This window comes from Aricia agestis, chromosome 7, assembly GCF_905147365.1.
Source record: "Aricia agestis chromosome 7, ilAriAges1.1, whole genome shotgun sequence".
NCBI lineage: Eukaryota > Metazoa > Arthropoda > Insecta > Lepidoptera > Lycaenidae > Aricia > Aricia agestis.
The window spans coordinates 9,069,515-9,088,770 of NC_056412.1; the positions used below are offsets into that span (position 1 = coordinate 9,069,515).

Consider the following 19,256-nt stretch of genomic DNA (forward strand, 5'->3'; position numbering starts at 1 on the left):
TCAAAATCGGTCCACCCGTTTGGATGCTACGATGCCACGGACAGATACACACACAGACAAACAGACAGACAGACACGTCAAACTTATAACACCCCTCTTTTTTGTCGAGGGTTAAAAAATAACGTGTAAAAATATGTTCAGCTTTTATAGAGCTACTAGCTGTCCCGGTAAACGTTGTTTTGCCATAAAATGATTTTCCCTGTTTTCCTGCTTTTCTCTTGAAGTTTTTTCTGATTTTTTTTCTATAGACCTCACGGAGCCCGAGACCTTTCCAACGAATGCAAAACCATGGAAATCAGTTCGTGCGTTCTACCGTCATCGGAGTTATATCGTCAGGAAGGAAAACCCGACTTATTTTTATATATTAGATTAGACGACAAAAATCTGCATCTTCTAGTAAGAAGAAGCAAAAATGTTATTCATCAATTATTTTGAAATACAGATTTAGGATTTCCTAGGAAATCCCAATTTAAATGCCGAATGGTTCCCAAAACCCAACATTTAGAATAGGGGTGATATTTTTTACAAAATTTTTATAGATGATGTACATTTGTTACACCTAAAATATATATAAAAAATAAATACACTCTTATTTAAATTGAAAAAAACACTTAATAAATTTCGTTTTGAAATTTCCCGCTAAAACGCTAAAGTTCATCATGGTGTCGCTATGACGTCACGGTCCTCCAAACAACAAAAATCTTTGTATGGGTTTGACATCGAAATGTCACTGTCACACACAATGTTTTGGAGATCCTGACGTCACACTCTATGATGGCTGTTTGCGATCACTTGATATTGCAGATTAAATATTTAATTTTTATTAAATTAAAATGAAAAATATTATAAAGTTAATGAGTAAAAATATGTCATTTTCGGTAAACATCCTAGAATACAAACTCCCCAAAAAACAATAATTTGTATTGTATTGCGTTTACTGTCTACACCCCTATTGATTATTATTAAATGGGGTCGAGTTTTATAAAAAATATTATCTTGATGGATTCCCACACTATGAAAGGAATGCGTGTGCAAAATATGTGCATTGACATCAGCCGGCAAATTAAATAATTAATTTAACTTAACTCGATAGTGTATATTACAAACTTTAATTTAATATAACATTCTTTCAATCTACAAAATACGGCACAACACTAGCTCAACATTCGTTCGTTTTATTTAAATTTCGAATAATCCTTTGCACCGATTTCTCGCATAATGAGCACCGCTTCATTCCAAACAGCATTAGTGAGCATCGCTGCAACACTACCGGAATAAATGGCCCGATCTCCCCTGTGAATCTCATTTCATACTAAATTTTCGAAGCTAATTGCATTTACAGTTAAATCTTTGCTGTAAAGTACCAGATTTACATTTAATAATTTTCAACGTGATATTTTTCTTCAATAGTAGCCTAGGTATAAGGTTACATCACTAATATACCTTAGCATATAAGACAATAATCTGATGTAAATAATAACATTGTAACATAGTTTTTCTACAACGATATGATATCGTTTAATAATTCCAATTTCCAACTAATCTTCTTTTACATCATTTTGCAACTTTCTTTGTTGCAGACTTTCAGCCGTTGGTTCATATCAATATGAGGAGCTTACTGCCAGTTCATAAAGCTAAGTATTAAAGGATAGCGAGTGATTGAGTGATGTACTATATCAGAGTAGTTGATTCATAGGCAGATAGCGGATCTACGTAATTTGGTTGCTCTACCTCAAACCTAGCCATCAGAACACGACTATAAAGAGCCAGTCCACACGGCGTATTGCAATGCGATGCGTCAGCGCAACGCAAACATTTTGACAAAGCAGTCTTAATCCCCTCCCGCTTCGTCTCGGGGGCTGTCATGTTGTGTGTGTTGCGACCACGCAGCGCGCCGTGTGAACACCTTGGTTATTTGTGTGTAAAACAACGCAACGGCAGCGCCGCGTCGACGCGCCGTGTTTTTTTTTTTTTTTAAATAAGGAGGCAAACGAGCAAACGGGTCACCTGATGGATAGCAACTTCCGTCGCCCATGGACACTCGCAGCATCAGAAGAGCTGCAGGTGCGTTGCCGGCCTTTTAAGAGAGAATAGGGCAATAGGGGAGAATAGGGTTGGGAAGGGAATAGGGTAGAGGATTGGGCCTCCGGTAAACTCACTCACTCGACGCAACACAGCGCTAGCGCTGTTTCACGCCGGTTTTCTGTGAGAACGTGGTATTTCTCCGGTCGAGCCGGCCCATTCGTGCCGAAGCATGGCTCTCCCACGTATAAACGAGTGGACTGGCTCTGACCAAATGACATAGGCTCGTCAACTGCCTTTGAATCAATTTCTTCTATGGTAATTGGTACCATCAGAGAAATTGATTCCTAGGCAGACGGCGAACCTAGTGATGTTGGGGTTATGACTTATGACAAGTCTTAATAATTTGTTTGCTGTGTTTTGTTGGCTGAGTTTGACATAACCAATATATTTAGTTGTTAATTTATTATAATTATGTAATGAGGCGAACCAATCCTGATTAAATTAATGTTACTTCAATACATCCCACACACACATCAATTTTAAACTATTTAACGAGCTCGCTAAGTATACCCGAGAGACTGACTTGGCTGGGAAGAAATAGTTAATAGATGATATGGATATAATAAAGTTCGAAATATTTATAACTACATAATATTAAACCATCAAGAACTTTATAAGCTCCTGAAGCCTAGAAGATGAGAACATTCAATCGACGCAGTAAAAATAAAAGCTAATTTTCGAATAGATAGATAGTACAACTTTTAGTACAACATTATCAGTATAAAAAGGTGTGATAGAACAACAAAAACGCATTTAACTTAAATAATAAAGTGAAAGTTACACAATGCTCGGCATTTGACCTCCGAGCGAAACACGTGAAACTCAAAACCGACCAAGCGTAAATCTTACTTAAGGGGGCGACTAACCCAAAATTTTCGATTTTATAATTCATTTTTATATTTAAAAATAAGCCCCGAATTGTTTCATTTTCTGAACTTAGATAATACATTATATATCCAAGAATTCGATCTGAGCAAAAACACGATATCTTAAAATTTTCTCTATAGAAAAAATCACAAGCATGCATCTAATTTTCACGTTTTTTTCATTTATTGCCATAACCGTGTATTGAACTAAGTTAATATTTTAACACATTGTATAAAATTCTATCATAGAGAAACCAACCTAGCCGATTTTTTATATGTCGTATATTTATCAAGTTATTGAGAAAAAACTAATTTGGCGATGAATCCGCGTCGTCCTTTTTCACCTGGCATATGAAAGACGGGTGTGAGTGTGAAGAGAGAAGGACGATGTTTGATTTTTAGGGTTAGTCGCCCTCGTAACGGGTTCTGACTTCTGTACGATTTTCAGTTGACAAGAAATTGGTTCAGATTCTGATAGATATATATTACGACTTTATGTGGACTATGATACTGCATCGAATATATAAGCATTAAACATCCTCATAAAACATTGCTGACCATGCTCGGCCATGTTCTTAATAAAATATATAATAATAATAATAATAATAATCATTTATTTGCCAGAGTGAAATGTACAGTTAGATGGTCTTCATAATAAAATACATAATCATAACACTCAACTAAACTAATAGTATGCAAATGTCTATATATAACCATCTTAACACGGTTTATAAAAACCAATTTTAGTATAAGATATTGTATGAGACGGTTGCGAACCGAGCGCCAATGGGAAAATATCTCACTATAATAGTGCTATGATAGTACCGCATTTAAGTGATTAAAGTATTTTTACGGCTCTTATCAGAAAACCCGTGACCCGGGTGGCAGAAAACTGAAACGTCGCGATTCTAATACCATAAAATAAACCAGAGGAAGATCCATAAAAGTAATTTTATTACTATAATCTCAAACACCTATCTTTATAGATACAACGAATTGAATTGAAAGTAGAAGATGGGTTAAAATCATGTTCAATCATCTAAAAAAATGTATTACTTACACTTAGTACATAATAAAACAAAATAAAATAAAGTTTTACATATCAATGGACATCAATATATCTAGACTATATCTAAATCATCTGTTTCAAGTTTATTCAATAATAAAATAATTCTTAAATAATAAATTATAATTTATTTAAGTAATTTGGACTTGCTTCACCTTAAAACAGATTAAAAATCATGCCTTTACCCCAAAAATCCAGATTAAAGAGCACGTTCATAACATTAAAACTCGCCAGGCCACAAGATCTTTACCGTAAGTAGATATTTTTCAGCGGCCACTTAGCAAGGAATGTCCTAAGGTCATCTTGATTTATATGATACCCCAACTGTGTCCATTGTAATGAGCGTATATTTATCAAAGACCAAGGGTATAGCAGGAACGTTTTCCTTATCTATGTCTTATGATGGACGGATGGATGGACCATCATATTTTTTTATAGCTCCCACACTGAGGGTGGCCCGTTTCATTAAAACCAGGCCAGCTACGCAGGAGTAATTGTATAGTGCCCAAGTGTGTGCGCAGTACACAAGAGCACTCTCTATTCCTTTACTCTCATAACCCAGTTGGACGGAAGACCGACACGACCGGCGAGAGATCAGGCGCAGGACCGACTTTTTACATGCCCATCCGACGCAAGGATCATCTTACTTGTCAGACAATCAGGTGATCAGCCAGCATTGTCCTAATCAAACTTGGAAATAACATGTTTCCAATCGGAATCGAACCCACGATCTCCGAGTCAAGAGCCGCGCTCACTAGACCACGGAGGCGTTATCATATGAAATACCACCGTCACTGTCACAGTTTATTTGAAATTCAAACTTGTACTGTTTCACTGACTAAAAATATTACGATCACGCTGAGCTTTTACGTTTTTATATTTATTTACAATATTTCGTTCGTAAGCCATTGAAAAAACATGTTTTACTTTAAGCATAAAGCCGACAACAGTATCAAGTCACGTAGGCCCTGTATTCTTTGTAATAATAAATACATAAATACAGAGGTTTATTTTCCTTTTGTTTATAATAACTGTTCCAACGATAATAATTGTTTTTTTATATTGAAAAAAAAAAGTGGCGTTAATAATATATAAGTACATATTACATCACTCACGTCGATCCTACTAAAAGAAGCTCTTACAAAACGTTTTTTTTTACTCCAAATCAGAACTTTAATGGAGGATTTTTAACATTGTATACAAAATAATGAGAAGGATAACGGTAATTACCTAGCTATTATAAAAACAGCACAGGTCGCGCCGAAATTCTGTATTTATCTTTATAATTACAGGCTTTTTGTACCGGTCGTATTTACGGTTCCTACTTCAACCTTTTTAACATACTTATCTAAATGTCCCTCGGATGATAAATTTCAGGGAAGTTTCAACGTCTTCCTTAGTACAGTGACAATAGTACGAGGAAAGTAGTTATATTTGTCAATTGCCTTTTTCTTAACGCAATAAAGACAAACGATGGACAACTTCGGTTTTCAGCAGTTTTTTCCTCTTCGATCATTTTTTACTTTTTCCCTTTGTAGCCACTGCTCGAATGATGACCGAAAAAACTACAACCTTTTTTCTGGCACTATGTCTGAAGATTTTTCATATTATGTCATTAAATATAATTATTGATAGTTTTTATTCAGCCAGTTTCTTAGGGCATTCGATTAATCTATAATAAGTTAATGGAACAAAAATAAATCTTATCGAGATTATTTCAATCATAATCTGATGCCTATAAAGCCTAATATCCCAACTAATAGAAGACAACGAATACATCTCATCACATATTATACTTGATCATACAGATTTATAAAAATTCTAAGGTATTATTTATTTATTAACAAGCCCACATTGACGACCTCTGTGGCTCAGTTGGTGGGCTATTGGCAGCTCAAGCCAGGGGTCACGGGGTCGAATCCCGCCGACGGAACAAAAAATTTTCAAGGTTCCTGGGTCATGGATGTGTATTAAATATGTGTATAATATAATAAAAATCTTAAATATATTTACGTTGCCTGATACCCGTAACACAAGTCCTTCAGGTACTTATCACGGGGCCAGGCTGAAGAGGTGTGAAGCGTCCATAGATATTTTTTTTTATGAAATAAGGGGGCAAACGGGTCACCTGATGGAAAGCAACTTCCGTCGCCCATGGACACTCGCAGCATCAGAAGAGCTGCAGGTGCGTTGCCGGCCTTTCAAGAGGGAATAGGGTAATAGGGGAGGGTAGGGATGGGAAGGGAAGGGAATAGGGTAGGGGATTGGGCCTCCGGTAAACTCACTCACTCGGCGAAACACAGCGCAAGCGGTTTTCTGTGAGAACGTGGTATTTCTCCGGTCGAGATGGCCCATTCGTGCCGAAGCATGGCTCTCCCACGTATGATTATATTATTGATTTACTTTTTGCCTTGTCTATTACTCGTCTCTGGATTTAGCGACTTCAAAATACACGTGCCTGTGACAATAGCAAGGTCAACAGCCTCTTACACTTAAACCTTCCTTGAGCGTGGGCCAAGAGCCGCGCACTCAACATTCGAGTCGCGCACTTTCGTCGCCAAATACGAGCGAACCAATATTTGAATAACATATTTCCTGCCGAGTGCCTGAGGAAAAGATTTTCCGGATTTTAGTATTTACTATTAATACCGTAGAAACTTAATACCTTAGGCAATTGGAAAACCTTCTTTGTTACACACATACATCTATACTATATAAAACTCAAAGGTGACTGACTGACATGGTGATCTATGAACGCACAGCCCAAACCACTGGACCGATCGGGCTGAAATTTGGCATGCAGGTAGATGTTATGACGTAGGCATCCGCTTGTAAAGGATTTTGATAAATTCTAACCCCAAGGGGTTAAAAAAGGGGATGAAAGTTTGTATATAATAATACTTCTTAACGCGAGCGAAGCCGCGGGCAAAAGCTCGTATTTAATAAAATTGCTTCTAAATATTCTAAATATCTATAGAGTAAATAAATGCTAAAGCAATAAAAATGTTCGAAGTATGAATAGTATGGTCCTGAAGCAGGATACTAAAATTTTATGGTAAGCCACAGTAATAAAAAATAAGCCCGAAGAATTTGAGACTTTGCTTTAGCATGACATTTAACAAGAGTAAATTAAGTCAAATGTACAAGAAATACTTGATTACTACTCGATTTCCGCAAACTTTTTTCGGATGGTAACAATTAATATGAAAAAACCACTACCTGGTTAAAAATATAAAAAATCTCTACTAAAATTGTTATTCAAAGTTAACTTAAACTTACCATGAGTGTGCTCGGCAATTCGATACATTCGCGTAACATTCTAACACAAAAACAAACATGTTCAGAAAACTATACACACTTTCAAAAATCCCTAAGTTTAATTATACACTGTTGTAAAACCCTAAGTTTAAATATACACGGTTGTAAAATCCACAGTTGGCACAGTGTCGCAAATACTGCAAAAGTTCGAACAACGTACGACCAAAAGTGTCGCTACGTCGTAGGCGCGTAGCGGCAGACGTGCTACGACTGGCGTAGCTCTGCTACGAGCGAAGTACGGGAGTCCGCGCAGACGCAAAACTAGATGTTCATTTGTCTCAGTTGTATTAAGTCCAACGTAACCGCTGACATGTACATGCGTAAATTAATCCCACTCCTCAATCTCACTAATGCCCTAACTGTACCAAAAGCTGACAGTAAAAAGTTTACGAAATTATCATCTTTAATTTTTGTAAGATTATGGTAGTTTCTCAAATTAAATTCATTCAAATGTTGTATTTCAATGATAAAATTAAATTAAGAAATTAAAATAAAACCCCGCCAAGCAAGTCTAACGCGAAGTGTGGAGGTTTTTAACATTTGTCGTTTTTAAATTACTGTATTTTATTATTATATTAATAAAAATATATTATTATTATATTATGCAGGTTCTTACGAGTAGCATATATCTCAACAATTATTGTCTGTTACTAAAGATAAAAAATATGAGTTTAATTTTTAAATATCGATATTATTTTATAACGTGAACGGTGAACCTAAAGCCATGTCAACCCAAAATATGTTATGTAACGTCTTGCTGCGAAAAATAGTAGTCCAACTCTAAGTTTTGTATTGCTCTTAAAGCTCTAATAAGGCTATTTAGAAAAAGTTTGATGAAAACGTAAATTACATTAAACATGTTTGTCAAACAAATTTGATCGTTTGCGGGGTACTTAAGACCGAAGACGACATACTATGACATCACACTTTGATGGTATGTCGTCTTGTACAAATACATAAAAGCAAGCTGCATCATCATTGCCCTAGTTGTCAGTGGCGTAAGGTTTCTTAAGTTCTTCATCATAGTCAAAAATATACGCTGCTTCTGTACCTATTTACCAGGTATTTGCAAATAATATTAGTCATTAAACATTAACATAATATTATGCTAAGTACTCACATACGGTTTTGCTCGATAGTTTTACTCCGAATCGAAGGAAATGACATATTTGACATATTTAATTCCATCGAGCCGGCTCGAAGCGAGCCTTCGAGCTGTCAATTTTGCGGTCCACATGGTGGTTATTGCTCGATTTGGAGTAAAACTATCGAGCAAAACCGTATGTGAGTACTTAGCATAATATCATAATATATCATCTTACCAAATGAGTAACAGTAGGTACATTTAAATTATGTAAAAAGTACTTTACGTTAGAATATGCTGTTATTAATATTATTTGTGCCACATAAAAATCCCGCTGTCCATGATAGCAATTTGTAAAAAGAAAAGATCCCCTATATTTAATATGTACGATAATTATTTTAGGAAATACAGAGTATTAAAAGGGTACGTTCGCAATGTTTTTCCATACAAACGTATTCCCCAATTTACTCCCTGGACAATGCGTCTAGACAAATCATTTTTTATGCAATATTGGGATCTGTTAAATCTATGCATCTACGTTCGTTTTTTTCTAAATTTACTAATAAATGAAAAAATATGACCTTTATGATGAATATCAGCTTGTACTAATGGAGCCCCATCGATGTTAATGATAAAGATGACGAAGATGAAACACAATTTGATTGATAAGTCGGCATACTCGTGCAAGTTTAAAGTATACTCGTAGTTTATACACAGCCAATACTGGCTGCCAATAAGACTGGCAGCCAGTATTGGCTTGGTATATGCCACGTGTGAACAGTTTTTCAAGCCAGGCCAACGCTGGCTGCCAGTACTAGCGAAAATAGAGCGCCCATCTATTTTCCTAGCCAGTGACCCCTCGAACCCCGCGCCAACTGCGCAGACATATTATTGTGTAGACGCATCTCGCCAGTCACTGGCGAACGTCTGTACGGTACACAATACACATGTGTTTTTAATTTCTAGGACAAAATGCCGAGAAAATTCAACGAAGAGGATACTTTAAAATTTATAATATAACTATATAGGGAGCTCGAATGCTTGTGGGATAAGTGTTGTGATTCATTACAATAAAATTAAATTAAGAAATTAAAAAAAACCCCCGCCAAAATAACTTTAAAAAGTAATGAAATAATATTTACTGCCTTTAAGTTCAAATAATTCCTAACTTGTGTAAAGTAATATTTTAGTCCATAATTGTTGTCACGGTGCGTCGGGGGACCGCCAAGTAAACTGCAACCTACAACCGCCAAGTCACTGATTACGTATCTCGATTCAGATCGCTGTGATTTGTGAATTGATCCTTAAACTTGTTATGTGAAATCAAACACCTACATTAGCGGTCCCCCGACACACCTTGACAACAATTATGGACTAAAATATTACTTTACACAAGTTAGGAATTATTTGAACTTAAGGGCAGTAAATATTATTTCATTACTTTTTAAAGTTATTTTGGCGGGGGTTTTTTTTTAATTTCTTAATTTAATTTTATTTCATACTTTTTAAACTTGTGTTGGTTATAGTGCAGAATAATTCCTATCAACAGAATCATATTCTCATGATCTATTAATGTCCTTTTCGATGAGGCCGTTAATATGAGCCAAAACATGAAACCTCCACTTTGGGTTCATACGAAGCTCGGTTCCTATAGAATCCAGGTGATGCTGCAGCAGCAGCATGTAAATATTTACTGTTTATACTTTATCTACTTCTTACTGGTTATCGCAATTAAAATGAGCCTAAACACGAAACCTCTGCTTTAAGTTGGCGAGGAATTGGATATCCTATTGATTACCAGGTGATGCTGCAGCACCAGGTCAACTTTCTATTGTTATGTATATTACGTATTGTATATTCACAAATGTCATATACTAGAATGAAATATAAAACCCATCAAACGACTACAAGTTGCTAACGGCTTTTCATGAACCAGATAAACCCTGATTGTCCAGCACTGAGCAGGCTGATGATGATGAATTATAGCTAAGAACACTCTCGATTATGTCAGCTTTCAAACAAAAAAAACTAGATCAAAATCGGTCCACCCGTTTGGATGCTACGATGCCACGGACACATACACACACAGACAAACAGACAGACAGACAGACAGACACGTCAAACTTATAACACCCCTCTTTTTTGTCGGGGGTTAAAAATAAATAAAATATGAGCGCTTCGGCACTATACTCCACTCGGGCTAACTTGTCGCTAGCGGTCATTGTCTCCTGTCAAAAACTTGTCATTTTCCTTAAAAAACCACGATAAACAATATCTGACACTTCATTGTCAATCGCGGTTTATTTTATACATTGAGGTACTATAGACTGGAGAGAGCCATTATATCGGTGTATAAGCGTCAAAAGCGTGTAATATTATGTCCTACTTAGTAGGACATAACAAAAGAGTCAGATTTAACAATAAATACGTAAGTTTTGAACAATGTTTTTTGGGCTTTTCAATCGGTATTTTTGTAAGCTAAAAGATAATTTATAAGTTTATTAATCCCTTATTCGTGCTATATAAGGCATTAGTGCTAAAAATGTCAAATCAATTAATAATGTGGCTATACAAATTGCATAGCTTTTTACGTGTGTTTACGGATTCTCATCACTTGAACTATAGTTAATCGATATCATGAACTAATTGACTTTCTTTCCTGTATCATAATGGGCTTCGAAATAATCGACAAATAGAAATATTCAAGAAAATAAACGCACACTACTTGTATGAAAAAAAGCACAAAATGGCCACGCGATGACGGGCTAAGACTACATCTATACTATTATACTTTATCTATGATTTTATACGTGAGAGAGCCATGCTTCGGCACGAATAGGCCGGCTCGACCGGAGAAATACCACGTTCTCACAAAAAACCGGCGTGGAACAGCGCTTACGCTGTGTTTCGCCGAGTGAGTGAGTTCACCGGAGGCCCAATCCCCTACCCTATTCCCTTCCCTACCTTCCCCTATTCCCTTCCCTTCCCATCCCTACCCTCCCCTATTATCCTATTCCCTCTTAAAAGGCCGGCAACGCACCTGCAGCTCTTCTGATGCTGCGAGTGTCCATGGGCGACGGAAGTTGCTTTCCATCAGGTGACCCGTTTGCTCGTTTGCCCCCTTATTTCATTAAAAAAAAATGGCCAGGCCAGTACTGGCTTCTGCAGGCGCCGAGATTATTAGCTCTGTGTGAACTATACTTAATAATTTAGAATTTTTGTAAAACGAAAGCTTTTTGTTTTTATCACCAAAATCAAAATCAAAAATATTTTTATTCGGAGTAATTTTTTTACAAAAACTTTACCGAGCGTCGATACTACGGTGCCTACCACCTGAGGGGTTAGTGCGAGTTTTATTCGATCATACGCATCGAGCACGTTTACGCGAATTTATATGGGATCAAAGCAGTATCCACGTTAGCCAGTAGATGGCGCTGCTTTCATTCCATATAAATTCGCGTTAACGTGCTCGATGTGTATGATCGAATAAAACTCACACTAACCCCTCGGTTCGGGAACTAACCCGGCGAGAAGAACCGGCGTAAGAAACTCGCACGGGGCCATCTTTTACTAAAAAGATGGAAAATTACAATTTAAAACATATAACAGTACAACACGGTCACATATCATATATACGTGGGAGAGCCATGCTTCGGCACGAATGGGCCAGCTCGACCGGAGAAATACCACGTTCTCACAGAAAACCGGCGTGAAACAGCGCTTACGCTGTGTTTGGCCGAGTGAGTGAGTTTACCGGAGGCCCAATCCCCTACCCTATTCCCTTCCCTACCCTCCCCTATTCGATTCCCTTCCCTTCCTATCCCTACCCTCCCCTATTACCATATTCCCTCTTAAAAGGCCGGCAACGCACCTGCAGCTCTTCTGATGCTGCGAGTGTCCATGGGCGACGGAAGTTGCTTTCCATCAGGTGACCCGTTTGCCGCTTTATTTCATAAAAAAAAAAAAAACATTAATGTACATTACATCCCGGGATGTATACATTTAATACACCTTTAATACTATGTACTTCCTAAAGTAATAATCGTACAGTAAAAATGTTTAGACGTAATTTATAGGAAATTTAATGTAGATAATTAATGTAGAATTAAGTAAACAGATATTCTAAATAATTTTCGAGTTACAAGCAAAAACCTTAAAAAGAAACCTTTTCCCTTCTTCCCCACCACCGGCTCGTGTCCCTCCCTCGGGGACTTTTAGTAATACTAGAGATCGCCCAGTGGTCGAAATTCGACCTTACTTGCAGCGACATTTAAGGACTACTAAGTACCTATATTTTGTAAACTGGCCCTTTAAGCATTGTCTAATACTTAAAAGTATCTAAAATTAAATAAAAAAACAATAATCCATTTTCAATTTGTCAACTTGTTGTCAACAGACTTCAACCATAAAATATAAAAGAGCATAATTCGTATGTATAGGTTTGTCACTCAAAAATCTGGCATCTTTTTTTAATAGTAGTGTCGTAGTGTGTGTAACGTTTTATTTGTAAAAAATATATATGATAAAAGCATAATTTTAAAATAATATTGGTTCGATGCACTCCTTAGTCTAAGCGATAAGTTGAGAATGGCGAAATATAGAGATAAGGGTCATAAAAATACGTGCGATAGCTCATTAGATTCGGGAAGACGTCTAGAAAAATGTATCGGAAGCGAGCACACAAAAAATTGCAAAAGTTATAAGCAAATTAGGTTGCCAAAAAAATAGTATTACGTTTTTTATTAAAAACTCCGAAACTATTAACATTTAAGAAGTTTAAAAAAAAGATTCTTAAAGAGGAGGAAATTTCCATTAAAAAATCCTAACTCCCGGAATTCTATCTCTATTATTTATAATTCAAATTTAACGCTGAAAGTAAGCCTCCGCGCGGCATTTTTAGGTAGCGCGCGCGGGTTCAAAACCGAACCGAAGACGCACGGCGCCATCTTGTATGAATTTTTGGAACTAACTTAATTTGAACAAATTTTCGTATTTTCACCCCCTAACAACCCTTTTTTCCTGTAAAAAAGTAGCCTATGTCCTTTCTCGGGCTTTAGACTATCTGTATACAAAATTTCATTACAATCGGTTCGGTAGTTTTGGCGTGAAAGCGAGACAGACAGCCAGAGATACTTTCGCATTTATAATATTAGTATAGATATAAAATACACGAAAAATAAATTATAGCTACTTATATGTATATAGGTATTATTTTAAAAGCGTTATTATTTTTATAAAATAAAAAAAAACTCTGCAAAACAAAATAGCAACAAAATTTCTTGTGATGCTCTAGCTTCTGACAAAAGTTTTGTTGCTTAAACTTTTTAATCGGGACTTAACGCGACTTATTTAAGTAGTAATGCTACTACGAGTACATACTTAAGTATGTAAGTAAGTATGTACTCGTAGTAGCATTACTACTTAAATAAGTCGCGTTAAGTCCCGATTAAAAAGTTTAATTATAATGCAACGCGAAAGTTTAAAATGTTATCTTAAAGTTTTGTTGCATCAAAAGAGTCTGACACTTTATAAAACCAGTTCAAAATGATGTAATACAAAATAAGTATATTATATTAAGTATAAGGGCCAACCCACACGTACCACAACCACACGACAACCACAACCACACCACGTGGTCGGGCGTATATTTCGTATTGTAAATGAACTGGACCATTCACACGTACCATTTTGCAGTCGTTGTCGACCACTTGTATGATACCAATTACATCGCAACCACGGCCGACCACATCGCAACCACAACGTTGCGTCGATGCAACGACCCCCCTCCGTTTCATTGACTTTCGTACTGACGACAACGCAACCACGTCGGCATTTTGTTGGTACCACTAATTGATAATAGAATTTAAGTTAAATAAGACTAATTTTAGTTACCTTTCGGCTTTCTCACCTTTTCTCACCTGTTACCTGCCCGTGTCACACGTAGAGCTTCACAAAAACTTAAATATCTGATCGCTGTAGGATCTAGGACCATAATATGACCAACACACACACACCACGCACACACGCACACGCACACACACACACACACACACACACACACACACACACACACACACACACACACACACACACACACACACACACACACACACACACACACACACACACACACACACACACACGTAACATCTCTTACTGTTGTCCTAAGCTTCCTCAAAAAGAATCGTGATGATCAGCCAGCAGCGTCCCAACCCAGCAATAAGGCGAACTCATCCTCCGCAAGTGAACGACTCCAAGCATCACGGGAGAACAAAAGAGAGGATGAGAAAAATGAAATTAAAAAGTGTCTAAACTCAATGGCCAAATTAAAAGCGTTTGTAGGCTCCATCAAAAAAGTACTTCATCGTGAAAGAATGATCGAGGATAAAAACACCCTTTCTCGGATCAAGGCTTCGTCACAAACAAATCGGCAGGCCTTAGCAATGGAGGCTTTTTTGAGGGAACCATCTACACAAACACCGGCAAATAAAAACAAAAGATATAGGGCCGATCTCGGGCAAGTGCTCCCGCCAAAACTCAGACTGGCCCAGAACCCCGAAGATCATAATATAATAAATGCCTTCCTCGAGTTCCAGGCGATACTTATTATTGCTCTTAAGCAAATAAGACCATAAAGCTTTTGACCTGCAATAAGATCATGCAGGCCTATCAGCGGAAAAATCAAAAGCTGTTAGAAGTGACACTCGAGGATGCAAAAGCTGCCATATACGACAATGTCACCTCCACAACACGGCCGTAGCTAGGGGGGGGGCATTGTGGGGCAATGCCCTACCTTAAAATCATAATGCCCTACCTTAAAAATACCAAAACCAAAGAAAATCAATCAATTATGTTTTTTTTTTACTTCCGCCCTACCTGTAACCAATGCTGCCCTACCTCAAATCTGACTTTAGCTACAGCCCTGCTCCACAATAATTGCCGGGGCGATGACAGGGCAGTATATGGCGGCATTAAGTGCCGACTGCGGATTCGTGGTTCTGGACGAGGATGAGACAAAACGCACGGGAACACTCAAATTTATCACAAAATCTGAGGATCCAATAGTGGTAATAGCGGAATGTACCAGAATAATGCTGGAAGACAGGATACTAGAAATGGCAGAAGTCCTATCTGGGGACCCCGAATCCAGCATGGACTGGGACATATTCGCGAAACCTATCAACTACTCGTGGGTCAATGGGGTTCCTGGATGTGGGAAGACAACTTGGATCATTAGTAACTTCAATGAGGAAACAGACGTTATAATAACAATGACAATCGAAGCAGCCGAGGATCTAAAGCAAAGGCTATCGCTACGAACTGGCAACAAAGTTAAAGATAAAGTTCGTACCATGGCCTCTTTGCTGGTAAATGGGACAAAAAGAACCTACAAAAGGTTGTTAGTTGACGAGGCCCTCATGAACCATTTCGGCTCAATCGTCATGGCGAATCAGTTAACAAGCGCCAACGATATCATCCTCATTGGAGATATTAACCAACTTCCGTTTATAGAGCGTGAAAACCTCTTTAAACTTAATTACACTCGTCCAAACCTGGTAACCAACATCACCCAGGAGTTGTCTTGCACACACAGGAGCCCTATGGATGTGGCATACGCCTTAAGCATGGTCTATAATAACATCTATTCATCAAAGGAAATTGTGCGGTCCCTAAAGCTAATGAAGTATACAGGAGCGAGAATACCTAAAACCGATCTAAATACCCTGTATCTTGTTCACACACAAGAGGAGAAAGCAGCCCTCACTAATACAGGCTATGGATCGGGAACGGACTCTCGCGTCCTCACAATCCATGAAGCTCAGGGATTAACGAGTCCTTCGGTGATCATCATACAGACCAAGTCCCGAAAGCTGGCAATCCATGACAGCGTTCCTCATGCAGTTGTAGCTATATCCCGGCACACTAACACCTGTGTCTATTTCACTGACACTGATGGAGACGCTGTGGCAAGGAAACATATAGTGATTTTTTTCTGAAGCATTCGAGGTAAATGCTACCAAAAAATAAGATTTCGCATCAGGTTATACCCTGGATCCGAAGGTACCCAACAGAACTTTTGAATCCTTATAGATACGGGTTCGGGGATTTCGGCGTTGTTTAAAGAACTGAAAGCATAAGCCAACACATCAATTTATTTGATCATCATCATCAAAATGATAATTATGCCATGGGTCATCACATTATGACCCAATTATTGATGTTTTTCGTGATATTTTGCATCGAAGCAGATGTTTTTGGTGATTATTTCGCTCTTTGAGGACCGATTTTCAAAATTCTTGTGTTGTTGTATAGGATATAATCTTGATTTTGTATAATAATTACGAAAATGGTGAGCTGATGATGGGATCTATGAGCAATCGAGGGAAATCCTTGAAATTTATCAAAAGACTCATAGTGGTTAAAATGTTGTTTCTAGTAACTTAAACATATGTTACGAATAAGAGAAAGTTCATACGAAGGTGTCTCTTGGTCCAAAGGCACTGAACAGAAGTCCTGAACCTTTAAAGATTTAAATTGCAGCATCGCTTAGATAACTGCAAGCATTTACCACAATTTCGCTTACAGTAACATAATGTGAATAGTTAACATTCGTAGTGGTTATCTACGCATAAAGCCTTATCTTGTAGATAACTAAAAAGAGTGAAATTATTATTTTTAACAAAAAATTAAAACCGACTTCCAAGGTAAAGACAATAATAATATGAACTAAAAAGTATTAAATAACTCTTACTCTTTAATAGTGCCTTTTTCAGAATTTGTCTAAATCTCAACTATTTCTGTACATACTACAGTCTTCATTACTTTGAAGTCGGTACCAGTCCCAAAAGCTTCAGATATTCTGACATTGACTGAACTCACGATAAAAAATTAGCTGGTACCGACTTCAAAGTAATGAAGACTGTAGTATGTACAGAAATAGTTGAGATTTAGACAAATTCTGAAAAAGGCACTATTATAGAGTAAGAGTTATTTAATACTTTTTAGTTCATATTATTATTGTCTTTACCTTGGAAGTCGGTTAATTTTTTGTTAAAAATAATAATTATTCAGTGTGCATCTCATGAATTTAAATAACCAATTTTATTAATTTATAACTTAAACAATGCTTATTTAATTATTTACTCCTAAATAAAATATTCGTAGTATTCGCTTATTCGTAAATATTCGTATTCGTAAATAAAACTAGTAATAATCCTAATTTTAAATAGCAAATTTTAAAAGACCCATCTAACGGCATATTATAGTACTGCTTATCTGTTTGATAGTCAGTGAACGGTTCATTGCGTATTCAGAAACGCAGTGACAGATAACCAACGTTTATCCTATACATAACTTTATTGTATCAATAGCTAATGAAAGTTTAACTGGTAACTTCAGAAACAGGGCATTAGACTATTTATCAGAACTTTTGTTCTATTATGTAGTATAAATACGTTTTAAGTAGGATAATTACGTTTATTATATTATGGGAACTAATTTTTGAGCAGTTATTTAAATATTTGAGATTTAAATAACTGCTCAAAAATTTATTATGATCAGTTTAAAAAAATATTGAGCAGTTATTTATTTTTTTGGCGGTTGATTAATTATTGCGACTGTAAAACATGGACAGTAATAAAAAAATAATTGAGCAGTTCAATAACTGAATGAGCGGCAAAAATGATGGAATGAGCGGTTCGATAAATGAATAAGCGGTAAAAATGATGGAATGAGCGGTTCGATAACGACTTAACAGAAGGCCTACTTATACACGGATAACGCAGCGGGGGGACGCGGGGGCGCAGCCCCCCCGAAAGGGGGGTTCGGAGGGCGCAGCCCCCCGCCAAAACAAAAACAAACACAATCCAGAAAGTCCAAGAGTATGTTAGGTTAGGCTAGAACTTAGACCACAACACAGAGGGAGCCGAGCGAGCGAAGCGAGCGTGCTGCGACAGCAGCCGGCGACCGTCTTACTTTCGCTTTATAATGGTACGGAACCCTCCATGGGCGAGTTCCACTCGCACTTGGCCGATTTTATTATATTTTACCGCCTCATTGTTTAAAGAACTGCTTAGAATGAGATTTCTTACTGACAAATTCCGATTCGTTACACGTAACCGCTCATTCATTAATTTTTACCGCTCATTTAATTATTTTACTGTTCAATTATGTTTTCAATTGATTGATTCAAATGAGTTGTATAAAATAATGAAATGGATCTTTCATTATTTTATACAACTCATTTTTGTTTACTTTACTGCTTAGTTTAAACTGCTAAACTAGTTATTAAACGTGCCATTTATAATTTTTAACTTACCAAAACTGCAATTTACAACTGCCCCTTTAAATATGTGCCTTATAATATTAATATTTAATATAATAAATAAGTACATCTTTGTATCTTCATAAATTGTTTAAAATTCTCGTGTCACAACCTTAGTTACCTTATTCCTCCGAAACGGTTTTACTGATTAATGATTATACTTACTCCTATTAATCCTTCGATCACGGATTCTTGGAAATCTATTGTTATTCTATTGTGTCTCGCTCACCAGTGAGCTTGTAATAAGATACGTAGAATAATATACAGGTGTATTTTTCTACGTATATAGTTTACTAAGGTTCACTCGGCGTAACTGGGCGGTAGGGGTCACTGACTCCCTGTCAAAAGCTTGTCATTTTCTATATAAACCGCGATTGACAATAAGGTGTCCGATGTTGTCAATCGCGGCTTTGTAAAGAAAATGACATGTTTTTGACAGAAAGTCAATGACCGCTACCGCCCAGTTACGCCGAGTGAACCTTAGGTAACTAAAAAGAGTGAAATTATTATTTT

The 19,256-nt window shown here is 37.0% G+C and overlaps 1 protein-coding gene across 1 annotated transcript in view; it reads right to left on the reverse strand.

Annotated features, from left to right (window-relative positions):
- The window catches only part of LOC121729058 (slit homolog 2 protein), a 68,782-nt gene extending 61,249 nt beyond the window's left edge, over positions 1–7,533 (reverse strand). The window contains exon 1 of the mRNA XM_042117446.1: positions 7,297–7,533. The gene's annotated coding sequence lies outside the window, so the exon portion shown is untranslated. The remainder of the gene's footprint in view (positions 1–7,296) is intronic.
- Between the last annotated feature and the right edge of the window lie 11,723 nt (positions 7,534–19,256).